Consider the following 14,654-nt stretch of genomic DNA (forward strand, 5'->3'; position numbering starts at 1 on the left):
CATAAAGAGACGCTGTACACACGATCACACTCCCCAAGCGTACTCTACAAACCGGGTCTAGGTACCCTTGCCCCTGGAGGGGGGAACTGCACCCAGACCCAGGTGGTGTTACCCTTTTCCCTGCGGTGGGGGGAGGCAGACCGCCCCGACTCCGCAGCAGCAGGAAGGCCCCACACTCCAGACCGCAGTCGGACGGCCAACTCCTCCTCCTAGCCCCCCCGCTCCAGCAGGTCGCAGAGAACGGGGGTGAGAGAAGACTCCAAACCTCCCTCCACCCGCTCATTGTAGTGTTGATGCATTTGTGTTCTAAGGTGCATTTAAAACCCAGGAGGGCATGGAGCTACCTGCCAGAGAGCAGCAGGTAAGCGCATGGTCCCTCCAGCTAGCCCTCAATGTCTACGTGTATTTAAAATTGAGAGGTGGGCAACGACGCCAGGGGTGGGGTGTACACCCTGATGGTACTTTGGATTCCGTGTATCGTGCCCACCCCCAAGATCCTATATGTATGTGTAATGAGAGTGTGAGTAATGTGAATGTCTAAGTTGTGGGATAAAATTGAGGCAGAGGCAGCCAGAAGGGGACAGAGAGGGGGGGGGGGGGGGGGGGGGGGGTAGCCTCCTCTGCACCCTGGTGACATACCCCTACTCCAAGGTCCTGCATGTGTGGGTGGTTGTGGTGGAGCGGGAAGAGGGAGGCAGCTGGAGATGGGGAGGGAAGGAAGGGAGGGGCAAGTGACCCCTCCCTGGGGCCAGCTCCCCCGCTGACCCCAGTAGGCACTCCCATACTCCGCGACCCGCCAGGGAAAGGGGGCCCAGGCCCATCCAGACCGGGGCCCAGTGCAGCAGCGCCTCCCGGCCCCACAGAGCCCGGGACAGTTCACCCAACCCCACCACAGAGAAAACTGCACCCACCCCATCATCCACTCATCTTCCAGACTACATAAGACAATAAACACCCAGGCTGAGATCTTCCTCCACCTCTCCTGTATCTCCCCCTCCTGCAGAGGGAGCTCCTGAGGAGAGGAAAGCTCCTGCAAGATGTGACAATCTCCCCCACCAGTTGAAGAGCCCCCCAGGTGGCTCGATGCACCGGCGGCACCCTGCTCCAGGGCTGGGCCCCCATGCACCCACCCGCCCACAACCCCTGCAACACACCAACCAGGACCCAAGCCCCCGAGGCCCGGTCCGGGTCCCAGCCCAGAGACGGAGCACCCCCAGAACCTCACGCCCATCCCGGACCCACCCAGGGGCAGCCAGGCTACCAGGTCAGTAACCCACGTCCGTCAGCACAGACCCTCCCCTAGCCCCGCTGCACGCAGCCGCGAGGAAACAGTCACCTGAGAGCCAACAGAGCCCCTAACCGGACATGACCGCTACTCCGGGTTGAGCCCCCCAAGGAAGATGCCTCCGGGGAACCCCCCGACGCCCTAAGCCTGTCCCTACCCCCACACCAATCACAACAGTGAAGGCGGGACCAAACTATGACCCCCCACCCCCACTAGGTGATGGAGCTGATCAAAGGAGCCCAGAGCAATTGATCTGATGTGGTGGCAGAGGCTGTATCAAGGCTAATGTAATCTAATAGATAATTTCTATATTGGTTAGAATTAAGATTATTTTTATTTTTCCAGTTCATGAGGACTGTTTTCTTGGCTATGCATAGGGCAGTGAAAACCATATGGGCTATATTCTTTTCTGAAGTGACATTATCTAAGCTGCCCAACAAACACACTAAGGGGGAAGTTGGAATGTTACATTTCAGACACTTCGATAAGTCTTCACATATCTCGCGCCAAAACTTCTGAACTGGTGGACAGAACCAAAGAGCGTGGATATAATTGTCCGGTGAATTGGTTTGGCAGTGTGAGCAGTTGTTGGTAGACGTAAAGCCCATCTTGAACATCCGATGACCTGTATAGTGCACTCTATGTAATATTTTGTTTTGAATTAATTGAAGACTGGGATTTCTAATTAGATGAAAGGTTTTTAAGCAAATCTGAGACCAGAAGTTTAGGTCTAAGTTAACTGATAAATCCGCTTCCCATTTTGCAATAGGAAGTGATATTGATTCATCTGTTTTAGAAAGCATTCTGTATATTTTGGATAGTAATTTGGGGGTTTTAAGAGTAAGAAATTGAACCACACTTGGTGGTGTTTGTAGTTCAACTTGACCCGGTTTAAATTTCTTTTTTACTATGGATTTAATTTGTTGATATTCTAAAAATCTTTTCTTGTTGATCCCATATTTTGTAACTAGTCCGTCAAATGAAATAAATTCTGTTCCTTCTAGTATATGTTCTAAATATTTGATTCCTTTACCACTCCAATCTGAAAAGTTTATCATATTATTGTTTTGTAATATGTCAGGGTTGTTCCAGATAGGTGTACGTTTGCATGGGATTAATGAAGACGCCGTCAATTTTAGAAACTCCCACCATGCTGTCAGAGAAGAGCTGATGTTGATGCTTTTAAAGCATTCATGTTGTTGGATGTTTGAGCTGATAAATGGTAGGTCTGAGATCTCTAGATTATTGCAGAGTGCTTGTTCTACATCTAGCCAAGGTTCATCTAAGAGGGTATGTTTTAGCCATCCTGAGATAAACTGAAGCCTGTTGGCTAAGAAGTAGTGCTGAAAGTTAGGCAGTTCTAGTCCTCCTTTATCCTTGGTCTTTTGTAGTGTTTTTAAGCTTATACGTGGGGGTTTATTTTTCCAAAAGAATTTGGACATACATGAATCTAGAGATCTGAACCAATCTTGTGGCGGTTTAGTTGGGATCATTGAGAATAAATAATTTATTTTTGGTAAGACCATCATTTTTATAGCGGCAACCCTTCCCATGAGTGATATGGGTAGACATTTCCATCTAGCCAGATCATCTTCTACCTTCTTTAAAAGTGGGATATGGTTTAATTTAGTTAGATCTGCAAGCTTGGGAGAAACATTAATACCTAAATATTTTATATTTCCCGATTGCAGTGGTGTAGAAGAGGAATTATGGAAGGAGCAATTAATCGGTAGGACTGTAGATTTTGACCAGTTAATTGAGTAATCTGATATTCTTGCAAAAGAGTTTATCAATTCAATCACCCCAGAGATATTGGTTTGTGAATTTTGGAGAAAGAGTAACACATCATCCGCATAAAGGCTGATTTTATGTTCCACGTTCTTGCATTTTATGCCCTTAATTACTGAATTCTCTCTAATTGCTGCTGCTAGTGGTTCAATAAAAATTGCAAACAGTGAAGGGGAGAGTGGGCATCCCTGCCTGGTGCCCCTCAAGAGACAGAAGCTGGAGGATGTCTGGTCATTTGTTCTAACACAAGCTGTTGGGGAATTATATAATATTTTTAACCAGTTTATGAAAGAAGATCCAAAACCAAATTTGTGTAAAGTTGCAAATAGAAATTTCCAGTTAACTCTGTCGAATGCTTTTTCTGCGTCTAAAGAGAATATTGTAGTTTCTAGGTTTTTACTGTATGAGTAGTCTATCAAATTAAGTAATCTACGTGTATTTGTTGATGAGTGCCTACCTTTTATAAAACCAGTTTGGTCAGGATGAATTAAGAGGGGGGTTATTTTCTCCAGTCTCTTTGAGAGAGCTTTGCAGATTATTTTAAGGTCTACATTTATAAGGGATATTGGATGATAGCTTGAGGGATATACAGGGTCTTTGCCTGGTTTTAGCAGGAGATTAATGTTTGCAGAATTCATATTTGATGGAAGTCTGCCCTTTTCTTTAATTTCCAGCAACGTTCTGTAGAAAACTGGTGCTAGAATCGACCAGAATTCTTTGTAGAATTCTGCAGGAAAGCCGTCTGGACCTGGAGCCTTATTATTGGGCATACTTATCAGGGCTTCCTGGAGTTCACCTGGTGTCAGTGGTGAATCCAGTGCCATTGCTTGAGTGTCCAATAATTTTGGAAGAGTTATGTTGTCCAAAAACTGATCAATTTCTTTTTTAGATGGGTTTATTTGTGTTGAATACAACGTTTTATAGAAATCCCTGAAAATGTTGTTTATTTGTATCGGTTCATATATTGTGTTCCCAGATGAATCTTGAACAGCACATATAGTTGTTTTTTCTTTATTTATTTTTAGCTGGTTTGCTAGAAATTGACCGGATTTATTACCATGTTCATAATTTTGTAGGCGTAGTCTTTGTACTAAGAATTTTGGGTTTTTTTTTATCAATTATCTCATTTAATTCTAGTTTTGTTTTGCGTATTTTGTTCAATGTTTCCTGATCTTGGTGGGACGCGTAGGCTTCTTCTAGTGATTTGATGTTTTTTTCTAATTCCTGAATATTTTTTTTTCTTTTTTCTTTTTATGTGATGAGAAAGAAATTATTTTACCTCTCATCACAGCTTTCCCTGCTTCCCATAGAACAGAAGCTGATGTTTCGGGAGTGTCATTATAGTCCAAATATGAAGTCCACTCTTTTTTAAAATATTTAATAAAGTCTTCATCTTTAAGTAGTGATATATTAAATCTCCAGTTTTTTCTTGGCGTGGTATTATTCTTGTGCATTAGTGTTAAAGATACAGGACCATGATCGCTGACAGCTATAGGGTGAATCTCAGTGTCTGAAATGTCGTTCAGCAGTGAGCTGCTGACCAAAAAATAATCCAGACGAGAGTAGGAGTGATGGACATGTGAGAAAAAAGTATATTCCTTACTGGTGGGGTGAAGGGAGCGCCATGCATCGCAAAGACCAAAGTCGCTCATATACTGTTTGATTATATTTGTGGACTGGCCAATTACGCTGAGTTCCCGCTGTATTGAGCCTATCCATGTCTTCATTTAGTCCAAGGTTGAGGTCGCCTCCAAGAACAAGTGTGCCATCTAAGTGTTCAGAGAGTGCACTGAAAAAACCGTGAAAGAATGAGGGATCATCAACATTTGGACCATATACACTTGCAATACATAGCTTTTTATCAAGTATAGATAGTTTAATGATTAAGAATCTGCCCTCTGGATCTATAACTGTATCGAGTACTGTGAAATTAATTCTTCACCTTCTTCAACTATTCCTCACCTTATTAAAAATTTACTCACCAACTACTAGATTGTATTACTGTGACTTTGGGACCTGAAACCCAGTTTGGACCCGGAAACAGCTAATAACGTCAGACTTACACTTTTATTATTAAAATAGGTTACTTTTAATTTTATTAATTTGCACAAACAAAACTGGGGGTCAAAACAGCTCACATAGCTTAATAGTAGGGGTGCAACAACACTCGTATTGTGGCGGACCACCAGGTGGCTCCACTCACACCCAAGTTGAAGGGAAGTGTTGGGGTGGAGATTTTGGCGCTCACTTTATGTGAAGTTCTGAGAGTCAGTTAATAAAGTTGGAGTGAGACACTGAGACCTCTCCTGTCGTTATTACATACCTCCACATTGGTGACCCCTGTAGCGAACATGCTAAGGCTCGACGACGAAGCCAGCTCCGGCCTGGAAGCATCGGCTGCCACCAGACTTTCACCTCCGCCGATGGCTGCGTTTGCTGTGGCACTTAAATTGCCGGATTTTTGGCTTCACGATCCTCCTTCATGGTTCGTGCACGTAGAAGCTCAGTTTGCTCTTCGTGGAGTTTCAGCCGACAATACTAAATACCACCATGTGGTGGCCTCACTTGACCCGCTGTCAACCCGCCGCGTGATGACTCTCCTCCGGGACCCCCCAGCCCAAGGCAAGTACGCCGCCCTCAAGGCGCTGCTGCTGCGGCGCTGCTGCTGCGGCGCTACTCCCTCTCTGATGCTGAGCGGGCCGAGAAACTCCTTTCCTTTGCGGGCCTGGGCGACGGCACCGCTCTCAATTCAATTCAATTCAATTCAATTCAGTTTTATTTATATAGCGCCAAATCACAACATAAGTCGCCTCAAGGCGCTCTCGAGCTCATTGGAGAGCATGCTGTCCTTGCTGGCCGCGGATGACGGAGGATTTCTCTTCACCCACCTCTTTCTCCGACAGCTGCTGGCTCCAGTGCGCGCTGGCCTTGCCAACTCCCCGCTATTGGCCACGAAGGATTACCGCTCCCTTGCGGAAGAGGCGGATCGCATCCTCCTGGCTACCAGGACTTTCGGCGTCCAGGCGATTGTTCAGGACTCACCAAATCAAATCAAATCAAATCACTTTTATTGTCACATCACATGTGCAGGCACACTGGCACAGCACATGCGAGTGAAATTCTTGTGTGCGAGCCCCACAAGCAACAGAGATGTGCAAACACAACAACACAAACGAGCAAAATACAAGAATGGCCAACCTGAAACTAATAAATATATGTACAATATATAATAGTGTATGCATTTCTGGATGTGTATACTAAATATTTTCCTACGTGTGTGTGTGTGTGTGTGTGTGTGTGTGTGTGTGTGTATACACATTTTTACAAATTAAATAGTAAAAAAAATAAAATAAATAATAATAATAATAATAATAAAATATATAAAATATACAGAGTTGAATATGTGCAAAACAAGTGGCATTTATATAGAGTGTGGAGTGCATAATGTTGAAGTTCCAGTAGTGAAGCTGAGGTGTCTATGACGTGTTCAGCAGTCTGATGGCCTGATGGAAAAAGCTGTCTCTCAGTCTGCTGGTTCGGGACCGGATGCTGCAGAACCTCCTTCCTGATGGAAGCAGTCTGAACAGTTTATGGCTGGGGTGACTGGAGTCCTTGATGATCCTCCCCGCTTTCCTCAGGCAGCGCTTCCTGTAGATGTCTTGGAGGGAGGGAAGCTCACCTCCAATTATCCGTTCAGAGCACCGCACTACTCGCTGGAGAGCTTTGCAGTTGTAGGCGGTGCTGTTGCCATACCAGGTGGTGATGCATCCAGTGAGGATGCTCTCAATGGCACAGTGATAGAAGGTCCTGAGGATGCGGGGGCTCATGCCGAATCTTTTCAGTCTCCTGAGAAAGAAGAGGCGCTGCTGCGCCTTCTTCACTGTTTTGTTTGTGTGTACTGACCACGTAAGATCCTCAGCCAGATGTACTCCAAGGAACCGGAAGCTGCTCACTCTCTCCACAGCAGCGCCGTTGATGGTGATGGGGGTGTGTACTTCTCTATCAACTCCTTTGTCTTTGCGACGTTGAGGGTGAGATGGTTGTCTTGACACCAGTGGGTCAGGGCGCTGACCTCCTCCCTGTAAGCCGTCTCATCACCGTTGGTGATAAGACCCACCACTGTAGTGTCGTCCGCAAACTTCACAATGATGTTGTGTTTTCCCCCGCCCCTTCACCGATGCTCCAGGGGCCCTCCGACTCATCCACGGTGGCCGGAATCGCTGCATGGCGGCACCGCGGAAAGGGGCTTTGTTTTTATTACCAGCGTTTTGGAGCGAAGGCACGGCGCTGTCTCCCGCCTTGCAGTTTCCAGACCCAGGGAAACGGGCATGTCAGCGCTCTGTAGCAGCCGTGACCGCTGGCAACAAGGAAAGGCTGCTTTTCTTAGAGGACTCACGCTCGGGGAGGCGTTTCCTGGTGGACTCCGGCTCACAGAAGAGCCTTCTTCCCCCGGCTGGCTCGGACAGGCTAGCTGAGGGCTGCGGGCCATTGCTAACAGCGGCTAATGGCTCTCCCATCAAAACCTTCGGTGAAAGGTTGGTGACTGTTTGTTTTTAAGACCGTGACTTTCAGTGGAACTTTGTTGTTGCTGCTAGCTCTGTGCCTATAATAGGCGCTGATTTTCTTTGTGCTCACGAACTGCTGGTTGATGTTGCTAACAGACGTTTAATTGATGCTGTGTCATTTTCCTCATTACCCTGTTTGACTCGGGGTGCTCAGCCCGTGGTGCATGCTAACTCAGTAGATTCGGGTGACGTTTTTCAGTGTTTGCTTTCTGAGTTTCCCCTTACTCACGGTCCCCACTTTCTCGAGCACGGTGACGAAGCATGGGGTGGAGCATTACATAACTACAGTAGGGCCCCCGGTGTTCGCGCGCGCCGCCTCGACCCTGCCAAACTGGCTGTCGCTCGGAAAGAATTTGCCACCATGGAGCGTCTGGGCATCGTGCAGCATTCGAACAGTGCCTGGGCTTCTCCGTTACACATGGTGCCTAAATCTGATAGTCGGTGGCGACCTTGTGGGGATTTCCGCCGTCTTAATAATGTCACAGAGAACGATCGTTATCCCATTCCCCAAATCCAAGATTTTTCCGCTCATCTTGCGGGGACCTCGGTTTTTTCGAAGATCGATTTGGTACGGGGATATCACCAGGTTCTCGTGCACGCGGAGGATGTCCCCAAAACCGCCGTAATTACACCTTTCGGCCTTTTCGAGTTTCTGCGCATGCCGTTTGGCCTGAAAGGTGCCGCCCAAACCTTCCAGCGGTTGATGGACTCGGTCTTGCGCGGGCTGCCCTTTGTTTTTGTATATCTTGATGATATACTGGTGGCCAGCAGCTCGAAGGAGCAGCACATGTTCCATCTGCGTCAGGTTTTTCAGCGTTTGGCGGAGCATGGACTGATTATTAATCCGTCTAAATGCCAGTTTGGGTTGCCCGTTCTCCATTTTCTTGGGCACCATATTTCCGCCGAAGGCGCGGTTCCGTTGCCTGACAAATTCCGAGCTGTTTCGGAATTTCCACGTCCCACAAAGGTTAAGGCACTGCAGGAATTTTTGGGGATGGTGAATTTTTACAACCGTTTTCTCCCCAGAGCGGCACATCTGCTGAAGCCCCTTTATGGGGCGTTAAAAGGTAAGAAAGCTAATGACTCCGTTGACTGGTTTCCGGAAAGCATCCAAGCGTTTTCTGATGCTAAGTCAGCGTTAGCTAATGCTGCCCTTCTGGCCCACCCATCCCCCTCAACGGCGATTGCGTTGACCACCGATGCGTCGGACATAGCGGTGGGTGCGGTGCTGGAACAGCGAATCTCGGGTGTCTGGCAACCGCTCGCCTTTTTCAGCCGTACGCTACGTGACAGCGAATGCAATTACAGCGTTTTTGACAGGGAGCTACTGGCGCTCCACCTGGCGACTCGTCATTTCCGTTTTTTTCTCGAGGGTCGTCACTTTACCGCATACGTGGACCACAAACCCTTGACGTTTGCCATGTCCAAGGTTTCTGATCCATGGAGTGCACGCCAGCAGTGCCAGTTGGCAGCCATTTCTGAGTTTACCACGGACATTCGGCACGTGGCTGGTAAATACAATCATGTGGCTGACTGTTTGTCCCGTGCGCTGGTTTCTCCCGTCTTTCTTGGCATAGACTACTCCGCCATGGCTGCCGATCAGAGCGGTGACCCGGACATCCTCACGCCTAAATCCACCCAGACGGGCCTCATACTAGAGGACAGACCCGTGCAGGACGGTGGTCCCCTCCTCGTCTGTGACGTTTCCACCGGCCGCCCTCGCCCAGTGGTTCCCGCTTCCTGGCGTCGTCAAGTTTTTGACTCGGTACATGCTCTCTCTCATCCAGGGGTCCGGGCCTCTGTTAAACTGGTCAGCTCTAAATTTGTTTGGCCAGGCCTTCGCAAATCTGTTAAGGAATGGGCGTCAGCGTGCATTCCCTGCCAGCGTGCGAAGGTTCATAAACACACCAAGGCGCCCCTGGAGCCGTTCTTCATACCCGGCAAACGTTTCGATCATGTGCATGTCGATCTGGTGGGTCCTCTGCCGCAGTCACAAGGTTTTACGCACCTTTTGACTGTTGTTGACCGGACCACCAGGTGGCCGGAGGCGGTCCCCCTGGCGTCCACTACCGCAGCAGTGGTGGCCAAGGCATTTTTGTCAACCTGGGTCTCGCGTTTCGGCCCACCCGCGGACATTACGTCAGACAGAGGCCCCCAGTTCATTTCCGAGCTTTGGTCGGCCATGGCTGATGGACTGAGGGCTAAAGTCCACCGCACAACCGCATACAACCCGCAAGCTAATGGGATGTGTGAACGGTTCCACCGGTCGCTTAAGGCTGCTTTTCGCGCCTCCTTAAAGGATGGCAATTGGGTTGACCGCCTCCCGTGGGTTTTGCTTGGGCTGCGCTCTGCGGTTAAGGAGGATCTCGGCGCTTCCCCAGCTGAGCTAGTGTTTGGTCAGCCCCTCCGCGTGCCTGGAGAATTCTTGCCCGAAAATCCTCCTCCCTGCTTTGATCCATCGGTGCTATCTCTCAACCCGCTTTTGCACTCGCTTCGGGTTCCTGGTCCGGTGGACCATTGCGTGCCTGACACCTTTGTTCCAAAGACTTTAGAGACTGCTAAGTTTGTTTTTGTCAGGCACGATGCCCACAGGACACCGCTGCGGCCGCTGTATGACGGCCCATTCAGGGTTATTGAACCGGGCCAGAAACATTTTGTTTTGGATTTTGGGGGTCGAAGGGAGACTGTGTGTGTTGACAGACTTAAACCTGCACATGTTCTTCCGGACAGTAATGTAGTGCCGGCCCAGGCCCCTCGCTGTGGCCGCCCTCCTTCGATGGGGTTGACAGACTCTGGTTTTCCCCCCAGGACTACCCCCGGACCACCGGCGTTTGAGCCTCCTCCTGCCTTTCCTGCTCGCCTTCACCAGCCTCGTTCACAGGATGGACCTTCCTCTGCCTGTTCTCTCCCTCCCAGGTTCAGTCATTCGGGTCGTTTGCTTAGACCCAGTGTCCTGGACTGAATAGAGATCTAACTGTGTGTCCGGGGGAGGGGGGGGGTATGTGCGGCGGACCACCAGGTGGCTCCACTCACACCCAAGTTAAAGGGAAGTGTTGGGGTGGAGATTTTGGTGCTCACTATATGTGAAGTTCTGAGAGTCAGTTAATAAAGTTGGAGTGAGACACTGAGACCTCTCCTGTCGTTATTACATACCTCCACAGTATCGATATTGAACCGCTCGATACAGCGCTTTCGGTTCGGTACACATATGTATCGAACAATACAAATTTTTTTATTTATTTTATCAACTTTTCTTCTGACGATGCTGCCTGTGTTGAGAGCTCAGTGGACTACTCCGCCTAGGCTGCACTGTCGAGTGCAGATCCACTGAGCGCAGTGCAAGCTAGCAAGACAGAAGCTAAGCTCATTGCAACATAGCAACTGCCTCATTGCTACCCGAAATTGAACCTCCCCCACCCTCATTCAGATCTGGCGTTTGGAACTATCTTGGTTTTCATGTGAAACATGACCCTGATGGTAAGCGCGTCATGGACAAAAGTAAAACAGTATGTCGGATGTGTCACGCAATGCTCAATTGGTGGGAACTAGCGCGTTAGCGCAGTTAGCTTGCTTGTTAACGTGTTGATGCCGTCCAGCCCCATGCACGGGGCGATCCGCGGTAACTCATTAACGGAGATTTTCCACGTTATGGCGTTAATGTCATTTTAACGAGATTAACGCTGACAGCACTAGTGGGAACACAACGAATATGACTGCACATTTACGCCGACATCATCCTAGTTCAAAGACAAGTGGAAGCAGACAAAAACAACAAGCACACATGCTACAAACTTTACCCGAGTCATTTAGACAGCCGTTAGCACATGATTCTCCTCATGGGGACCTGATATGTTTAATATGCTGCTGAGAGTGTACCCCAGAAGAAGTGTATAGCTTTTATTTTGGAAAGAGCCATTTCTCTGTAATAAACACTCTTTTTCAAATATGAGTGATTTCTCGATCAGATAGATTTTTTTTAAATTATTAATTTGTTGTTTCAGCAACATTAAATTTAATAACTGTACTTTTGAGTTAAAATATATATTTATAATTTTAATAAATGACAAATTAAAAAGGCATGAAATATTTTTGTATCGAAAAAATATTGAACCATGACACCAAAGTATCGAACCGAACCGAACCGTGAATATTGTGTATCGTTGCACCCCTACTTAATAGTATTTCTGTTTTAATGTAAGCTTCCCCTCACTTATTGGTCACAAAATTAAGTAAATGATTAACAAAGAATTTGATTTATTTTTTTATTCTAGAATTCAATGAAAGCAACAAAAAGATAGTATTAATGTAATGAAAATGCAAAGTTAACATATTAAATCATGAATATCCCACTGTGGAGTCATACGTGGTAAAAGATTATGGCTTGCAATGGGGCATAACACAAGAATTCCTTAAACATGTTGTTGTTTGATAGTAAAAGTTGCCATCCCCTGCCCCAGTTGAATGATTATGATTTATTTGCCCCATTTGCTGTGCTGCAAAGCTGCGTGTGGGCAAAAAGACTGATAAATGCCAAGAAGAAGCTTCTGAAATTAAACTATTTATGGTGTTGTCCAGTCTTGTGGTGAGCTTAGCAATTGAAATAAGCAACGGGTTTCTCCAGAATTTAAAAAATAGATTTTAAAGTTGAGCTGTAATTATTCTAAATCTTTCCTTTCATTGAGTTTTTTTTTTTTTTTTTTTTTTTACCAGGAGGAATGGACTGGCATTTAGAAAGGATGGCAGGGCTGCAGCTAATCTGTAGCTAATGAGCTTTTCTTTGAACGTCAGTTGATGGGTTGGACATAAAAGAATAATAAAAAACAGTTTTTCACTTGAAATACAGATATATTCTTGCATACCTTAATGTGGAGGCAGTGTGGTGTGTATGCCTGCAATGTGGTGGCAGAAAAACCCCCCATTTGATTTAATGTAGGATAAAAAAAAGACTCTGCGATTGTGTCATCAAAACTAAGAGATTGTACTTTCACACAAGCTGACAAATACACCTGACTCCTTTAAAGGTTGCCAAACTTTTCCTCTAAACCATAAGATAAATTCACTAATTAACATTTAAGAGTTATTTTATCAAGTTCAAGGATCTTATTCAAGTGCAGCATTTAGTGCAGGAGAGCCAGAATCTTGCCAAAAATGAATTTCGTTAAAGTATTATTGTTCAATTTGCTACTGTTTGCATACAAACATCGAGCTATTTTATCATTGGAGATTATATCTGTTATTATTCATTATGTATGCAACAGATGCACAAAATAAGCAGGTCAGAAGCTGTGAAAAACCTGGCTGGTGACCTCCAGATTTCACAGAAATGCCAGAAAGATGATACGTATGATATGCAATATGTGTAATAATAACCTTTTCATTGCAGTGTTACTGTCCATAGAGATGATGTGACACTACCACTGTCGTCATTCCCATGGTCTGCCAGCAAGTATTAATTACCAGGTAGGGGTGAAGGGTAAATTCAATGTATAGAAGATTAGAGGGAATTTACAACAACATCACACTGAAGCGATTATGATCATTACTATCATAGCTATTTTTAATATGGAAACAAAAGTGTAAAAGAGACATATGGGAAATACAAATGGTTTCTCTTAAAAACAAAAATACTCCTTATAGAATGAATTATTTAAAGCACTCTTTAAATTCCACTCTTTGCCCAAATATAGACAGTTTTGTGTATTTCATATTTAGCATGTCCAATAGAGCTGAAAGATGGTTAGTTGGTTAGTGGGTGAAGAAAAGCAAGCATCCCTTTTAAGAAGCTGGTAATGTCATGAAGTCAAAGAAATTGAGGTGGGGCATCCATTTGGAGCATCACTTGTGCAAAACACCGGAAACTGCAAGGACTATGGATGGAAATTAGCAGCTAGATCTAATACAATCCATTGATTCTCTTACTAACATTAATGTTTTTCTACATTGTCACTGACAAATAAATACAACCTCAAATCTAAAAAAGTTGGGAGGCTGTGTAAACTGCAGTTAACAGAAGGCAATGATTTGCAAATCCCACAAACACACATTTTAGTTACAGTAACATGTAGCAACCATATCAAATGTTTTGACTGAGAAATAAAATTATAAAATTACTAGCCCAACAAGTGCATCCCAACCAGTAAAGTAAAAATCTGAATTGTTTTATCCTAATAAGACAATGGGGCAAATTGTACTGACAAACGTGTCAGTATTACTGCACACAAGGATCATTTAGAGTTGCCAAATCTATACAATTTCATTTTTAATTCTAATGCTAAGGTTAAATGGAAACCTGGCGAGATCAAACACGCTGCTAAACTCTTAATAGACCACTGTGTACTTCATAGTTCACTGTCTATGATAAAGTTAACTTTGAAATGTCTTTTAGAGTAAAATTCCTGTAGGAATCATATTCATTTTCTATGTGGTAAAAGCTCCCAGTCCTAGAGGAGTGGGGCATCTGCTAGTTACGCTGCAGGTGTGGTAGAGCTAGTGGAGATGTGATTTAGTTTCTAACTGCTCAGTTGATTCGTTTTTTTTTTTTTTGCAAACACTTATAAAGTTTGCAGTCAAAGAAACCTGATGGAGTTTGTATCTACAGCTACAGATTTTACACAATAAATCAACTTTGTTATCAGAGACTGAGGAGATTTTTGACTTTGAGTTATTTGGCTTTTTATGCATAAAAAGACATTAAATAATAATTGTTTTGGGATTTTTGAGAAGCAAATGGGCCATTGTAACATCAAAAACGATCACTATGGATATAGTATATACCAAAGTTGTTACACTTTGTCTTGATCTGTCGTATAGCATTACATAATAAGATGCACTCTGTTTACATGCTGTTAGTCCATATCTGAGTTGTTCGCTTATGCCTGAAGTTTGCAAGTGCTAAAAGATGGATCTTTGAGACCACAGTATTTTCCCCACAGTTATAGCAATAATAATATAGCAATAATTAATAACAGGGCTGGGAGATGAATTTAATTGTGAAGTCATAATTCTGTCTTTTAACA

The sequence above is a fragment of the Diplotaxodon limnothrissa genome, linkage group LG20 (assembly GCF_057381915.1).
Source record: "Diplotaxodon limnothrissa isolate DT_005_m linkage group LG20, D_limnothrissa_male_GT1.1, whole genome shotgun sequence".
NCBI classification, from domain to species: Eukaryota; Metazoa; Chordata; class Actinopteri; order Cichliformes; family Cichlidae; genus Diplotaxodon; species Diplotaxodon limnothrissa.